Source organism: Hippopotamus amphibius, chromosome 4 (genome assembly GCF_030028045.1).
Source record: "Hippopotamus amphibius kiboko isolate mHipAmp2 chromosome 4, mHipAmp2.hap2, whole genome shotgun sequence".
NCBI lineage: Eukaryota > Metazoa > Chordata > Mammalia > Artiodactyla > Hippopotamidae > Hippopotamus > Hippopotamus amphibius.
The window spans coordinates 49,907,159-49,923,910 of record NC_080189.1 but is presented as its reverse complement, the minus strand read 5'-3'; positions in this window follow the sequence as shown (position 1 = coordinate 49,923,910).

The following is a 16,752-nucleotide window of genomic DNA, read 5'->3' as shown; positions in this document are numbered from 1 at the left end:
CAGCATAAAGGTCACGAGGTTGGTTTTCAAGGGTCCTGGTTTAGTGGAACTGATGACTTCAAGCAGGAGATACTTTCATGATTTTCCAGGAACCAGCACCTCACTCCTCTTGCATGTTACCTACTCTGTCCCTTTCCCTAACTGCCCCCGCCCCCAAACACAAGCACTGTTGTATAGAGCTGTTCAGAACCCTTACCTTTTTTGACCAAAATACTGAAACCTTTATTTAATAGTAATATTAAGGAAGAAGGCTACTCTTTTTTAGTCAAAAAAAGAGCATATTACAAAGCCTATATTACAAAAGGCTTTGAAAATTGTGGTTTTATTGGCAGAAGAGAGGTTACTTAATTTCACAGAAACCTGAAAGCTAAGTGTTAGAGGGGTCCTTTGAGATCATCTAGTCCACCCTTAGTTTTCCAGGTGAATGGACTGAGATCCACAGAGGTGAGGTGACCAGCCCAAGAGCTCACAGCTGGGTCATGGCAGATCTGTGCTCCAGTACATATCAGCTCTCAGACCTCAGGCGAATTACCTATCCACTCATGGCCTCAGTTTCCTCGTAGAGTTTCTGAGGATTGAGTGAGATAATCCACCCAAAATATAATAATTAGCACAGTGCCTGGCACAGAGTAAATGTTAGTTGTTGATGTTACTGTTACTGCTTTTATTTCCCAGATCACTTATTTCTAAGTTGCACTTTTCCTAGCACCTAGCTCTGTCCTTATGTGACCAGCTGTACACCCAAATCTGGGCCTCAGAGGCTGCCTTATAACAGGATGCTGTGATGTTGTTTTAGAGAATGTAATGATCTTCCTTTCTGAAATATTCGAAGCCTCCAGAGGTTCAGAAACCTCACGAACAAAATAGCACAATAGGCCACTCCTAGATTCCTATTATCACATAAGCTAAGGACTGAATTTTTAAAAGTGAGGTGAAAATGTTTCCCTCATAAATAAGCTGCATACTTAAAGTCACTGAGAAGCCATTTCGATGCTCCGTTTCCCTAGGAGAGGTTTATTTCTCACTTGATGATTGTTAGAGATGTTTGGTCAACCTGGGCCCATTGTCTGTAAGCATTCTCATTTGCTGACTTCGCTGTCTAGGATGTCCTTAAACAGCCTTCCTTGAAGGTGGTGGCACTAAAACAGGTCTCTGGGGCTAGTCTGAGCTTTCCCTTACCTCCCAACATACCTGCCCTCTGGGGTCCTATCTTAGAAACTGTGCTATAGCTCTCTCTTCCAGGAAGGCGGTGGACAGGAGGGCACTGATGGTTTGGCCCATGGCTGACTAACAGCTAATGTTTCTTGAGCACATATTACGTGCCAGGCTTTGCTCTAAGCATTTTACATTTATTTTCTCCTCAAATCTACATAGCAATCCTATGAATTAGGTACTATTACCAGTTCCACTTTGCAGATGGAGAAATTGAGGCACCTAGGCACTTTCCTAAAGTGACACAGCATCCTCCCACGTGTCCAAGCTGGGATCTGACTCCCAAAGCATATGCCTGCAGTGCACTGTCCCATCCATAGTCTTATCTGCTACTGGGCCAATCAACTAGGTGTTCATGCAAGACAGGATTCAAATGTATTAACGTTCCTTCCTGCTCAAACTCACCTTAGGTAGTTACTGCCATGGAAAGGTGGGAGGTATTTTTCCCTAGCATTTCTGTGCTTTAACAACAAACGTGTGTACCTATATATAACATATAGAATTATTTTGGGTGTTTATGTGTCTATGATACATAAGTGGCATTATACTCAATGTGTTGTTTTACAACTTAAAAAAATTAACATTACAAAGCCTGTTTTCTCACGACTGCCATAATACCTCCACATACACATATCATTTAGTTTATTTAGTGATTACAAGAGGATATTTTTGTCAGAAAAATTAATTAATAATTAATATTAATTTTTATAACCATACTGGTTATTAAATATTTTAATATCACTTTAGCTTGTAATTTTATTACTCACTGCTCCCCCAAACCTGACTGATATTCTAGTTAAATTGAACCAGTTTCTGTTACCTAAATATACCTTTGCTTTCCTGTAGCCGTATATTCTTTGGTTCTAGAAATGCTGAAAAAAATCCTCATGTCAGCTAGTTCTGTTTTCCAACAGTTCAGTTTGGCCGACATATAGAGAGCAATTACTAGGTAGCAACTAAAGAGAAAACAGTAACAAGGAAACTGGAAATGATGGGAAATCCCAGGATGTGGCTGTGTGTCTAGTCTCTGTTCATTGGCTGAGCCAACAGGCTTGAGGGGCTCCCTTCTTCATTGCACCCTCTGCCGGACACCCCAGCCCCTCCTTCTCTTTGGAAAGGGGAGAAAACACTTCCCTCTCCATTATTTTATTTGCTTCCATCTTCCTCATTTCTCTTCAACCTCCTTAACCCAAGGTAATATTCTCACTTTAAATTTTTTCCCATCCTTATTTAAGAACAGAATAGAGCCCTAGGAAGTTGTCATTTCAGCACTCTTTATGAAACCATGTTTTGCAGTGGGGCTAGTGATGAGGAAGTGGAGGAATAAAGGAAAGAACTAACGTGGCTCTGCATGATAGTATGAAGGGTGAACATTGTTGTCAAGAGGTACCTGTGTGAATATAAGACTGTTAGGGAAAAAAGTGCTCTTCCTTCTTAAGGATTTGGAGGGCACCGTGAGTGAGAGTTAATGTGTGCTGTGGGAAGCTGTGTAAGCATTTGATTCAACTGGAGCTTGCTGAACAATCTTCCAATAGAAGCAGGACAGCTCATTTTTCTTCTAGCCACAGCGGTCTCTTTGTTACTTGAAATTACCTGGCATTCTCCTTTGTTCAAGCTCAAGATTTCTTAACAGTAGCACTTGTTGACATTTTGGGCTGGATAGTTCTTGATTGTAGGGTGCTGTCCTGTTCATTATAGGATGTTTAGCAGTATCCCTGGCTTCTACCCACTGGATGCCAGTAGCACCCTCCCAAGTCATGACGAGCAAGCATGTCTCCAGACGTTACCAAGTGGCCCTGGGGGAGAGGGGGCAGAATTGCCCTCAGTTGAGAACCACCGCTGTAGCTGTAGCCTCTGTCATACTCTTCCCTTAAAGATCCATATTCCTACCCCCTCACCGCCTTCAAATCTCAGTGCAGATATTACCCCACTGAGGCTACTCTGACCACCTTATTTAATAATGCAAACTGTCTGTCTCCTAACCGCTTGTCTCCCTCACCCTTCTCTACTTTTTAATTTTCATGACCATCTAATGTACCAAACAATGTACTTATTTTTATGTGTTTACATTTGTTTTTTCACACTAGAATGGTAAGCTCCTTGAGGGAGGAATTTTGTTCCCTGTTACTTTCTAAGCACCTAGAGCAGTTCCTGGCATATGATTTTAAAAAATAAAAATACATATGCAAAGATCTACAGTGAAAAGTCCAGCCCTAACTTCTGCCCTCTGTGCTCCCAGTTCTCTGCCCCCAAACCAAGTAATCATTTTTTCTAGTTAATAGTATATCCTCCTAGAGTCTCTTTATGCAAAATCAAGCAAGTAGGAATATAGATTTCCTAACCAAGCTTTTATTCTGCTTAATTTTTTACCAAAAGTTGGCATACATATGAACCTGCTCAGCACTTTCTCTTTTTCATTTAACCTTATATGCATTTTGCAAATAGTATTTTGTCTGGGAAGATTTTTCTTTCCTCTTTGAACTTTTCCTCTCTGTGCTTGAAACTTGGAGATCCACAGTCCTGGAAAAACTGATCTGACTTCCTGTCCTTTAATGATTCAGATTTCAGTCAGATCCCAGCCTGGTCTCAGCCAGTCAGAGGTCTGCCTCCCTGTTCCTTGCATGAGAGCTACTCATTGACTCAAGTCCATATGTCATTTGATTATTTTGGATTATGTGACAAGCTTTTTTTTTCTTTTTAATTGTATAAGTTAAATTGGTTCCCTCTAGGATAGGACCAAGCATTGGTACTGCTCGGAAATCAGCCAGACCGGGAGGGGATGCAGACAGTGTTGATATGGACCTTTGGGCAAAAATCCCCTGGGGCATTCTTAGGCAGCATTTCCAATGATGGCTGGAGTGACCTGGGCAGGACAAATACCTCTCACAGGACAAGTAACTCTCGAAGCTTCGACTGCACTGGAAGTGATCTAGACATTCATTTAGAACTGGCTCTTCTGGATTTCAGTGCAGAGGGAGAGTGGCTCCCTTTGCCCCATTTATACATATGATGGGCCTCTGGCAATCCTGAAAGGAAGAAACTGGGAGGCTCAGAGAGACTCTTAAATTGCCTTAAGAGTCTAAATGTTCAAAAGGCCCAGGAAGAAAAATCTGGCTTAGTGCCAGTGGTGTGACTCTATGATGGGCACTTCATCCCGTGGAAGCAAATGAATCGTGTGTTTTGAAATTAAGCACTTAGTGATTATTACATTAGGGGTCTTAAAACATTTAACTCTCAACTTATCAGGTCTCCATGTATAACATTTTATGTTAGCCAAAATGGCTGTATTTTTTAAAGATGTAAAAGATAAAATACATACCAACCTTCAAAATTGTAAACAAAGAATTAGAATGACAGATCACTACTGGTTAAAAGAAACTGTTATCTTGGGTGTACATACAGAAGATTCTCTTCTCATTTGGGAGGGACATGGTCAGGTCACGATAGTTAAACGTTGTTTTTCTCTCCTTAGTTCCAGAAAGATTAGCAAGAAGTTGCAGCAAGCAAAAAGAACAGCTGGATCATGCATCTTTCAAATGGGAAAAACTTGTGCCCTTAATCATGGATGAACCCATGAGGAAATACTTTAGTAAAGACTGAACTCATCCATCCTTTCATAGAATATGCAATCTAATCAGCGCTCCGAGAAAGGCAGAGGGGAAGGATTAAAGATAATAGTCTGTGTTTATTTTTGTCTGGGATCTATGGAAATGTAGGTTTATGACTTGACTTGGGTGCTTATAGTTAAAATAGATGGTGTATATAATAGCCTTTGCTGCCAGGCCTGGGCCAGGCCTCATTGGATTTCACAAGGTAAGCGGTAGACCATGGGCCCTCTAGAGGTGCAGACAAATGCCTTTCCTGTCTCAAGTTTGGAACCCCTTGCACTAAGCCCTCAGAGGAGTTCCTAACTACACAGTGGCCAGCTGTGGCCATTGCCCTGCCGTCTCCTACCCTCCCCCTTCACTATCACTATTCCCACAACAAAGTCACAGTCAGGTCTCTGATAACCATATTTAGTTATGGGTTGCTGGGAAGAGAGATACCCAAGAGTTTAGATCTTCTTTCACTATTTTATTTTTTTTTACTTTTAACTTTTAAAAAATTTTATTTATTTTTGGCTGTGTTGAATCTTCATTGCTGTGCATGGGCTTTCTCTAGTTGTGGCGAGCAGTGGCATCTCTTGTTGCGGGCACAGGCTCTAGGCACACAGGCTTCAGTAGTAGTGGCACACAGTCTCAGTAGTTGTGGCACATGGGCTTAGTTGCTCCACGGCAACTAAGGGATCTTCCTGGACCAGGGCTCGAACCCATGTCCCCTGCATTGGCAGGTGGATTCTTAACCACTGTGCCACCAGGGAAGTCCCACTATTTTATTTTTAATATACAAACTAACACAGTTTGTTTCAAGGTTGAAAATGGTATTCTATTTCTTTTTTGCAATTTGATCTCGGATTTTTGATTTGTAGTGTGTTTTGGGGGAGAAGTCTAGGTACTGTTTTTTTTTTAAACAGATTTATTGGTATATAATTCATATAGTGTATAGTTCATCCATTTAAAGTATACAATTCAGTGGTTTTTGGTATATTCACAAATTTGTGCAACAATCACCAAAATGTAATTTTAGAACAGGTTCATCACTCCAAAAAGAAATTCTATGCTCTTAGCAGTTATTCCCTGTTTCCCCCACTCCCCTGTGATTGGCAGCCATAGTCTACTTTCTGTCTCTGTAGATTTGCCTATTCTGGCCAATTTCATATATTGAAATCATTCAATATATTGAATTGGTTATTTGTGACTGGCTTCTTTGACTTGATTCATTCATACTGTAGCTTGTGTCAGTACTTCATTCCTTTTTATTACTGTGTAATACCCATCAACGGATGGATGGATGAATGAATGAATGAGTGAATGAAGTGTGGTATATCTATATAATTCCAGGATTTAGGTGAAGAGCACATATTTGAAAGGGCAGAGAAAAGTCTTATTTCCAGACTTTTAAAAAAGTGCTAAATGAATACTATAATCAATTAAATGTGACTTCCGATGATTATTGAATTGAAAAATATGAGACAAAAATGAAGTTAATCAAACACTCTCATTATTTGAGCCTTAAAGTTTGTATTTAGTTGGGCTTTATCTCATTGACCTTAAAGTGACTTCATTATTTGGGAATCTAAAATTAGCTTTATTTTTTTTGCCTTCTATTTTACTTTTCTCCTGTGTTCCTACTGCCATTTCAATGCAACTTCCCCTAAGACTTTGTGCCATATTTGTCAATACAGTGGAAGGTTTAGCCAATTTGAAAAAAAAAAAAGAAGAAGAAGAAGAAAAGAAAAAAGAAAACACTCCTACCCCAACAGTGGTTTTACATAAGCATTAACATATATTTCACATACTGATAAAGTACAATATTATACTAATCTAGTTGAGTCTTTTCATAATCATCTGCCATCTGGTTGTACCCTGAGTTACTCTTGAATTCCAGTTTAACACAGCAGACCCCCTAACCTCCCCAAAAGGTTAAAATTCAAATATGAGATGTTTCACTGCTACTCAGCTTATCAAAGAAGGCTGAGTTCAGCCAGGGTCCAGCCTTTCTGGGGTGGAATCTAGGAAATATCCAAGTACTTTCTTGTAATGCCGTGAGCAAAAGACTCCTGAGCCATTGACCCACTTTGTTCCTGTACTCCAGACTACCCTATGGCATGAAGAAAGCAAAAGTCTGACAAATTAAACCCCAACTGTCAAGGCTTTGAAAAGGGCTGTGGAAATAATATCCTTTCCTATTTTAATGCTTCATAACCCTAATTATAATAATAAATAATGCTTACTTCATGTCTAATGGGGCTAACATCATGTATGATGGCACTTTATCTGAGGAGGCATAAAAATAGAGCAAGAAATCATTACTAAGACTGCAAAGAAAATTTGAAAATTCAGCAAAGTTTAAGTCACATGTTCCCAGTTGATTTCATGTGCTACTTGCTTCATGATATTGTGACATATGATTATAACTCAATCTAGAGTACTTTTTCAGTGTCTTCTATGGTACTGCATGGCTTAGGTGACACCTCTGTGTATACCTGGATGCATCTGTAGCTCAGGAAACTCTTGTTTCTGGGCACATAATGGGTACCTACTTTTTTTGTTTGCCCAGCATTCATTCCCCTCTTTTCCAGTAACCAGGTCCTTTTTAGGGAATACCCCTCTCCTGTATTGTGTGCTGTTTTGGAGGGACTACCCTGCCATTCCCCTGATTAGGTGACAGTCACGTGACCTAAGCCTGGCCAATCAGATATTCTCTCTTGGTAATCTGACTCTTGAAGAGTGGAGCCTGTGAGACAAAGGTGGCAGTTAATGATTCCCCCAGACGGAGGCACCCATCCTTAAAGCATGGAGCTGCTCTGGTCCTGCCTGGCCTTTCAGTCTTCCTAGATTTTTCCATTAAATTCTCTTATTCCCTTGTTAACTTTGTCAATTCACTTTTGTTTCTTGCAACAAAAGCCCAGCTACTTGAGGTTCTTAGTGTGGCAGTACGTGCACTCACACACCAAACCTTACTTCAGAAGGAAAGGTCACGTTTATATCTTCTTAGAATAGAACATCTCTCACTGGGCACCCATCTAGGGTTTAGATCTCAATTGTGGTACATTTTCATCCCTAGAAGGCAGCACAGTGTACTGGGAAGACAGTCCACACTCTGGAGTCATAGTGCCTGTGTCAAAATCCTGGCTTTGTGTCTTAGCTAAATGTCAGTTTCCTTATCTGTTAAAAAAAGAATAGTAGCATTTACTTTATAGGGTAGTGGAGAAAATTAAATAAGATCATTCACATAAAGTGATTAATTTAGGGACTTCCCTGGTAGCACAGTGGTTAAGAATCTGCCTGCCAATGCAGGGGACACAGGTTCAATCCCTGGTTCGGGAAGATCCTACATGCTGTGGAGCAACTAAGCCCGTGCACCACAACTACTGAGCCGAGTGTCACAACTACTGAAGTGTGCGCGCCTGGAGCCCGTGCTCCACAATGAGAAGCCATTGCAATGAGAAGCCCATGCACTGCAGTGAAGAGTAGCCCCCACTCTCCACAACTAGAGAAACCCCATGCGCAGCAAAGAAGACTCAACGCAGCCAATAAATAAATTAAAGTTTTAAATAAATAAGTGAACAAATAAAGCTACAATTTTTTAAAAAGTGCTTAATTTGGTGCCTGGTACATAATAGATCCTCAGCAACATTAACCATGGGGACAATAAGCTTAAATATACTTCCTTAGATTTCCTTTTATTTGGTCTGTGTGGCATCTCTCTTGAGTTAATAGGATCAAGCAAATGTGATGTCCCTCAGATACAAAGATACATTATCAGGTGAAAATGTGTTTAGATTTATTTAGCAAGTAGTGACTATAAAAGCCTTGAGTCAGGGACTTTATTGAAATAGAGCTCTGTGTATTTAATTATTATCTATTACAGTCTCTCTCTTTCTTTCTCTCTCTCATTACATCATCTCTTTCATTTCCTCTTTTTCCCTTGACTCTTTATGCTCAAATCTTGCAACTGAACAGTACCTCTAATTCAAGAAATAGTTATGGAGGGCCAGGCCCTGAACATAAAGATGAATTAGAATGCTTTCAGTCCTAAAGACCTAACATTCTCCCTTGTCTTTATGTCCATTGCTTTCCCTGACATTCATGCTCTTGGGAATTCTTACTCAAATGGTCAAAAAAACTTCCTAACTGATCTTCCCTACTCTTCCTCCCAGTCCTCAAGTCTCCCTGCTAGATTAATCTTCCTAAAATTCAACTCTGACTACACTTATCAGCAAAACCCCTGTGGCTCCTCATTACCAACCAAATATGGGCAATGGTCTTATCTCTAGCGTGTGGCTCTCTTACAATGTGGTGTTACCTTTTCTTCTCTGTTTTCTCCCTTTTGTTCTTCATTTCCCTGACTATCATCTCTTCCTTCCCCACAGGATTTGCAATCCCCTCCCCACAAGGGTCAACACCCTGACCATTCTTTAAGGTCAGGAATAAATGCAATTTGTCTAAGAAGTTTTTCCTGGTTTCCTAAAACACTCAAAGGCTCTCCCTCTCCTGAGCCTCTAGAGCACATTGTAACTCTGTTTTAGCTTTTTAGGACTCTGCCTTGTTTCATAGACATTGAGGTAAGACAGAAAGGACTCCTGGACTGTAAGCAAAGAGACCCTGAAATGTACTTCTAAGGGAAGAGTGGGGAATTTAGCTTTCTCTGAAAAATTTAAAGAAAGGAATACATGTTTCAGGGAAAATTTTTTTAAAGGTTCTGCCATACCTGTAAGTCAGTCAGTGAACTAATGTTGTGGAAATCAAATCAGTCTGTCGAGAAACCAAGCACCACACACAGAGGGTTGGAGAACTCAGGTTTATTAAGCTGGCAGTCCCAGACGAGCTAACGCTCTAAAGTTCTGGGGCCCCGAGCTCAGGGTGAGCTTTACTTTTATAGGGGTCAGTGCACATGGTTACAGTTAGCATTGGTTGATTGGTTACCTGGTTACTATAGATTACGGGCAGTTATAGAGCATGGGAGTTGCAATGGGTAACGTGCAGGGGGTTTCCAAACAGAAACTTGCAGGAGCAGGAGCAGAACATTCTATATTTATCAGAACATCTTAAGGTTACAGTTGATTGTTAGGTCATCTTGTTCTTATCTCAGCGCAGCAAGCAGATTTTACAGAAGCAGAGCAAGCATGAAATCATTGCCAGCAGAGCGCAAACTTCTAATTTTCCTCTTCAATGTCTGCCAAAATGTCTGGGTAATTAAAATTCTAGTAAATTTCTTGAGATAGTTTAAATTTCTTGAAACAGTACACTCATTTAGATATGAATGGAGAACACTAGCACAGACTCTCATGTAGGAGATTAAGGACTAACATGGAGGTATTTTCGCTTTGCCAAAGGAAATAGTAGCCATGAGAAACTCCTAGTGGATGGGTTGTTTTGAGATTCTTTGTGCCTTCTGGGAATTAGGTAAGTTATTTTTCTTTCTTCCATGGTGATTTGGGTCCTCATATCCTTACCCAGTTTATTTCCTGGTTCTGTGTAGAAACTTTGAGTACATGAGTCACTATCAGGAAACAGTGTGAAAGAGGAGAGATACTGTATTACCAGCACTTATCACATGTATATTTAACTTCCATATCAAACTATAGACATATACTACTTTCTCCATTTTTATAGGTGTCAGAATATTAGAGAAGTTTATGGACTTGTCCACTTATTACACAATAAGTGTTGAAGTAAGTATTCAAACTGAGGTCATACTCTTTCTGATTCCATTCAAACTTTCCACCACCCCTTCCTGGTTATCTATTCTCTTTTATTGACTTTCTCTCCTACATGGCTCAAGAGCCATCCTGTTGCCCCAACATCCCACTGACCTTTCCCACTACCGTATCAATCTAAGACCTGTCCTTCACCTTCCAAAAGAATCAAAGGGAACTTTCCCTGTGTCCCTTTCCTTCAGGGCTAGGTTACAAGCGATCTCAGAGAAGATTTTGAGCTAAACTATCAGTCATATATCATGACTCAAAGATTAAAATTTTTTCACCTATGATTGTGGATTTATTTATTCCTCCTTTTAGTTCTATCAGTTTTACTTTGTGTATTTTGAAGTTTCTGTTAAAAGGCACATGTGAATTTAGGATTGTTACATCTTTGTGATGAATTGACTCCTTTATCATTATGAAATGTTTTTCTCTATCCCTGGCAATATTCCTTGAAGTCTACTTTGATAATATGGCCACACCACTTTTTATGGTGGGCATTTGCATAATAATATTTTTTTCCATCTTTGACTTTAAACCTCTTTGAGTCCTTATGTTTAATCTGTCTCCTGAAAATAGCATGTAGTTGAGTCGAGTCATGTTTTAAAAAATCAAGTCTGATAGTCTCTGCCTTTTAATTAGAATGTTTAGTTCATTAACATTTAATGTAATTATTGATATAGCTGGATTTATGTATCCTACCTTCCTATTTGTTTTATGTTTGTTTTCATAAAGAACTGCATTGGAATAGGAAGCTCATGGGTACAATGCTTCCTATTTGGTAGTATATTTTAGAATATCTTAGCCCATAAAGTAAAGAGTTTTTCTGATATTACTCAGGTGTTGCCAGGAAACATCTGAATTCTTTGCCTATCAGTAAGGAAAAGCCAAAATTATTTGACACTTAAGCCATTTTCAGGTTTTACTTCCATAAATGTTAGCTCAGAGACTATCTTCACCCATGCCTTTTACCCCGTTTTGGGCTGATATAATACAATAGAGTTCCAGAAGAAGGATTATTGAGTCAAAGAGTAACAAACGTGTATAGTTAATGATACACATTACTGTGTTGTTTTCCAAGTGGGTGGTAGCAAGTTACTACGCAACCAGCAGTGCATGAGAGTGCCAATTTTGCCAAACCTTGACCAGCATTGGATGTTTTCATGTGATTTAAAAATTATTTTATTTACAAATTTAATTATATCTTAACTTTTGGGATGATATTTAGTATATCTTAATTTTTTATGTTCTGTAAGAACCTCAGAGCAATAGGGAAAGATACAAAATAACTATTATGCTGAGAATTCTAAAGAATATTTTTATATAGGCAGAGTGAAAAATTGTAGAGAAGATCCAAGGAGAATAAAGAATTCCCTGGTTGGTTTCTGAGGAACACAGTTGCTACTTATTAGATCTCTCTGTCCTCTCCTTTTCAAAATCTCATGCCAAATCTATATTCTGTTTCATTCTAAGGCATTGTCTGAAAAGGAATCTGCAAGATGCAAATTTTGATCTATCTAAGGGACAATTATGTGCTTAGAATAGTGATTGGCACCCCCTGACATCAGGGGAAGATGAAAATCTTTGCTAATTAGGTACATTTGTAGTAAGGAAACATAATGATTGCTATTATGCAATCGAGTGTGAGCATTTCTTTCATTATAAACTGCAATTCTTCTTTGTTATGTGAAAGCAAGAACCAATTTTATTTTCAGATCAATAGTTGGTGTGATGAGTTAATAGATGTGAAATGTTAATATAGTATAAAATAGTAAATTAGGCTGATTGAGTTTGGGAGCATCTTTATAATCAGACAACATGGCTATGGCCAGGTTGCATGAATCATAGTGGGATTTTCTGGAGTTTTCTGGATTGTAGAGAACTTCCTGATTGAGAGAGGCCTCCTGAAAAATCACAATGGGACTTTGAATAAATGCTTTCATCTCTCAGGCTTGTCTCATAAAACTGGTGTGGTTCTGAAATGTGTTTTCTCAAGGGGTGTATTGCGTATTTGCTTTTTGCTGGGCGGGCTAAGCCAATAATGATTGCAATCAATAAGAAACTCTTTCATCACTAGAGTTTTATGATAGTGGCTTTAAGGGTCTCCTGACATGAGATGAACTCAGTTAAGTTTTATTGGTAATTTGCCAGATATACTTCATGAAATATACTCAGAGGATTTCAGAATTCATTTTCATCTGCATCTATTGAAAGCCTCCAAATATTATAGGGGTCCCGAACCCATTTCCAACCTGAGGGTACTAGCCTACACAATAGGCTCCCAACTGTCTATACCAGTTTTCACAGGGACATTGGCTGGCACAGATTTTCTATCCCAGCTTTATTCCTCTCCTTTACCTGTCTTTCCTCTAATTGCCTCCATCCCCCTACACATATACACACTCACATACCCTATCTAGCTGCTCCCCCCAGGAAATATTTTTACTTAAGTTTTCATGGTGTCCTAAGCTCTAGCTACCTTCATGAAGCTTAAAAAAAAATCATAAAACAGTCCTAAAGTGATGCTTTAGATCTGTAATTTCATTTAAGCCTTACAATGATATTTTAAGACTATAATAATTCTTTTATAGAGGAGGAAATTGAGGCTCAGCAAAGTTATGCAACTTATGAAAGGTCAACGCAACTATGACTTGGTGCATGAGGAGTACTGAACACAAATCTAACTTGATTTCAAAGCCCATAACTTTGCCAGATACCACTTTGACTTCCAGGTAGAACTAGGTAACTGAACACTTGCTTTAACCTTGTCTAGACCAGTGAGTAGGTGAGTAACCCATACTTTACTTGCTCAAATGAAAGCTTGTGTGTAGATATGCTTTATAAATGCAAAAAACACAACAGATGTATAAGTGAATATCACTAATATGTGATGTGATTATTTGTTATTTGTTTGAAGGTCAACAAAGACATCTAGGTCCAAGGATCTCCCGACAACCCTGCAGGGCTTCTAGAAGTGTCTTTGTACTTAATTTTTTGCGTTGATGGGTCTGGCCCACGTTACTTCTTCTACCTCCACCATCCTTGGCCAGTACTAATGTACCTATTAGGCAGGCTAGGCACAGTGCCTAGGGCCCATGGTACTTTCAGAAGCCCACAAAAATGTTTTAATTCCTTTCAAATCAGAAGGAAAAAAGTGAATAGAATCCAACCTAGATTATATTAATCTTTATGCCAACTCAGTTACCAAATAAAATTTTTAGTATATATAACATAATTTTAAATATATGTGTATTTTTAAATGGAAGAAAAAGCCCATGAAGGCAAAATTGCCTGGGGTCTGTGAAAGTCATAATGCGATGCTGACCTCAGGTGCTCCTGACTGGGGCCATCGATGGCCTCCAGGCCGAAGTCTGCACTCCAGGCCGAAGTCTGCACTCCAGGCCACAGCCGCCACTCTCCAGCGGAGTTAAGTTCGGGTGCTGTGAGCCAGGGTTGGTTAGCCAGTTATAGCCAGTCTTAGTTGGTTTGTGGGCTTTTGTGTACGTCCCTGCTTACCATGTGTCCTGAGACTTCTAGCCCACACTGCTTCCTCCGTCTGAATGCTTTCCCTCCCAATCTTTACCTGCCTAACTCTTGTTGAGGCTTTGAGATAGCTTAACTATCACTTCCTTAGAAAGTCTTCCTTGACAACCTCTTCCCAGTCTAAATTTTGCATCTTTGATGTAATCTAGAGCATCTTGATTCACCTATCAAGTTCTTGCTACACTTCATTGCTGCGTTTATTTGTGTGATTCCCACATTGGCTTAAGATCTATCTTCCTCTGTTACACCTATGCATTTTCACTGGGTGTCTCTGGTACATAGCACAGTGCCTGATACTTGCTAGAAGCTTGATAGATACTTGTTGAATGAATTAGTGATCGATTAAATGTCTTTATAGCCAACCAAGTCCTGTATCCAGTGGTCCAGGGCAAGCTCTGGGCCATATCCATACAATCCTCCCATACTTTCCCATCGTGTTGGATCTCCCACACAATGGAGTTCCAACTCATTGAGCTCTAGCTTGCTTGGTTACCTTGAGTAGTGCCCCAGATCCTGGGATTGGGGCTCACTCTCCCCTAGTCAGATATTAGACTGACACTTCTATCTGGACCAAGCAACCATACTGAAAGTTTGCCCAGTTTACTTCTGGGATATAGGGTTAGACCTTTGGCAAGCATGACTAGCACCCTCCCTGGTCCCTGAATGTTCAGTTCTCATCTGAATTCATCCCTTGTGAGCTCTGCTTCAAGATTAGTGTGCTGCGGTATTGATTCTGCTTGGCCTCAGATTCCTTTTTCTCTTCCATAGCTTCTGTGTCTCTGTAGGTTGCATGCTGTTGCCCATCCTAGGATAAAACAGAAGTTGCAGAAAGCCTCAGCTGAAATGGGAGAGGTTTAGCTATTAAGCCATTATTAGCCATTAACACCAAGTGATTTTCTTTTCTGAAGTCTTGCAATTCAGCTGAAGCTGAGGAAATATGAGAGGCATGATCAATACTTCAAAAATTTTTCATTATGAATCATTGTATATTCATTGTTGAAAATCTGTAATGTAAAATAAGCAAAAGAAAGAAAATAAAAATCATTCAATAAATGTTTTTCTTTTTGCTCATCTATATTTTCAATTTTTCAACATTGAATATGTATTATATTTTTTTAAGAATTTATTTATTTATTTATTTATTTTTGGCTGCATTGAGCCTTTGTTGTTGTGCATGGCCTTTTTCTAGTTGTGGCAAGTGGGTCTACTCTTCATTGTGGTGTGCGGGCTTCTCATTGTGGTGCCTTCTGTTGTGGAGCACAGGCTCTAGGCGTGTGGGCTCAGTAGTTGTGGCGCTTGGGCTTAGTTGCTATGAGACATATGGGATCTTCCTGGATCAGGGATCGAATCCGTGTCCCCTGCATTGGCAGGTGGATTCTTAACCACTGCACCACCAGGGAAGTCCTGTATTATTTTTATAATGAGAAAAAAAGTTGTTTTTAATTTTTAAAAAGTTCAGGAAGATTTATTCCAAAATGTTAATAGTTTTTTTTTTCCTGGATGGTAGGACTGTGGGTAATTTAAATTTTCTTCTTTGGGCTTTTTTTCCTTCCTATTTTTATATAATGATAACTATGCTATTTTTGTGATTGATATGAAACAATTTCACAATAAATGTTATTAAAATTAATTCCAGGACTTCCTAGGTGGCGCAGTGGTAAAGAATCCGCCTGCCAATGCAGGGGACACTGGTTTGAGCCCTGCCCTGGGAAGATTCCACATGCCACGGAGCAACTAAGCCCGTGTGCCACAACTATTGAGCCTGCGCTCTAGAGCCCGTGAGCCACAGCTACTGAGCCCATGTGCCACAACTATTGAAGCCCACGCACCTAGGGCCCGTGCTCCACAATAAGAGAAGCCACTGCAATGAGGAGCCAGTGCACCACAATGAAGAGTAGCCCCCGCTGGCAGCAACTGGAGAACGCCCATGTGCAGCAACGAAGACCCAACACAGCCAATAAATAAATAAAATAAATAAATTTATTAAAATAAATAAATAAATAAATAAAATTAATTCCACCACTCAGAAAGAAGTATTGCCAGTATCTTGGTGTTTATCATTTAAGTCTTCTTCCCTATGTCAAGATAGAGCTTTTAAAAAATGGTTATAGTCATGCTGTATTGAAGCCTTATTTTTAAACTTACCCTTACCTCTTAAGAATCTTTCTACATCATTAAGATTTTGTCCACAAAATCAGTTTGATTGATTGCCTAGTACTCCATCGTACAAGTATAACATAGTTTATTTAAACAATTCACTGTTGTTGGACGCTTATGTTGTTTCATATTATCATCATTATTAATAATACTAATGACTATTTCCTTTGAGCAAATTCCTAGAAGCAGCATTGCTTGATCTTTTTTTTTTGCATGCCCATTTGTAAGGCTTTGTAATCGTATGGGAAATCCAAAATATAAGGTTCTGTTGGTAGAATCACGAAGATGAGAACTTGAATGAAGTGGGGATTTGAGAGGGAACAGAAGAAAAATAGTGTAGTTATGGAGGACCACAAGTCTGGGTTGGGTAATGAGGATTGTGTAAACTATGTCAAGGTAAACACAGGTAAAGCCATGACAGACTAGGATGAGGCAGAGTTATGTTCTTACTGTGGATTCCTGTACCCATCATCCAAAATCCAAAGTTTCTTCTTGGCTTTGACTCTTTTGCCCAGGCTCTTCACTTGAGTTCCTGA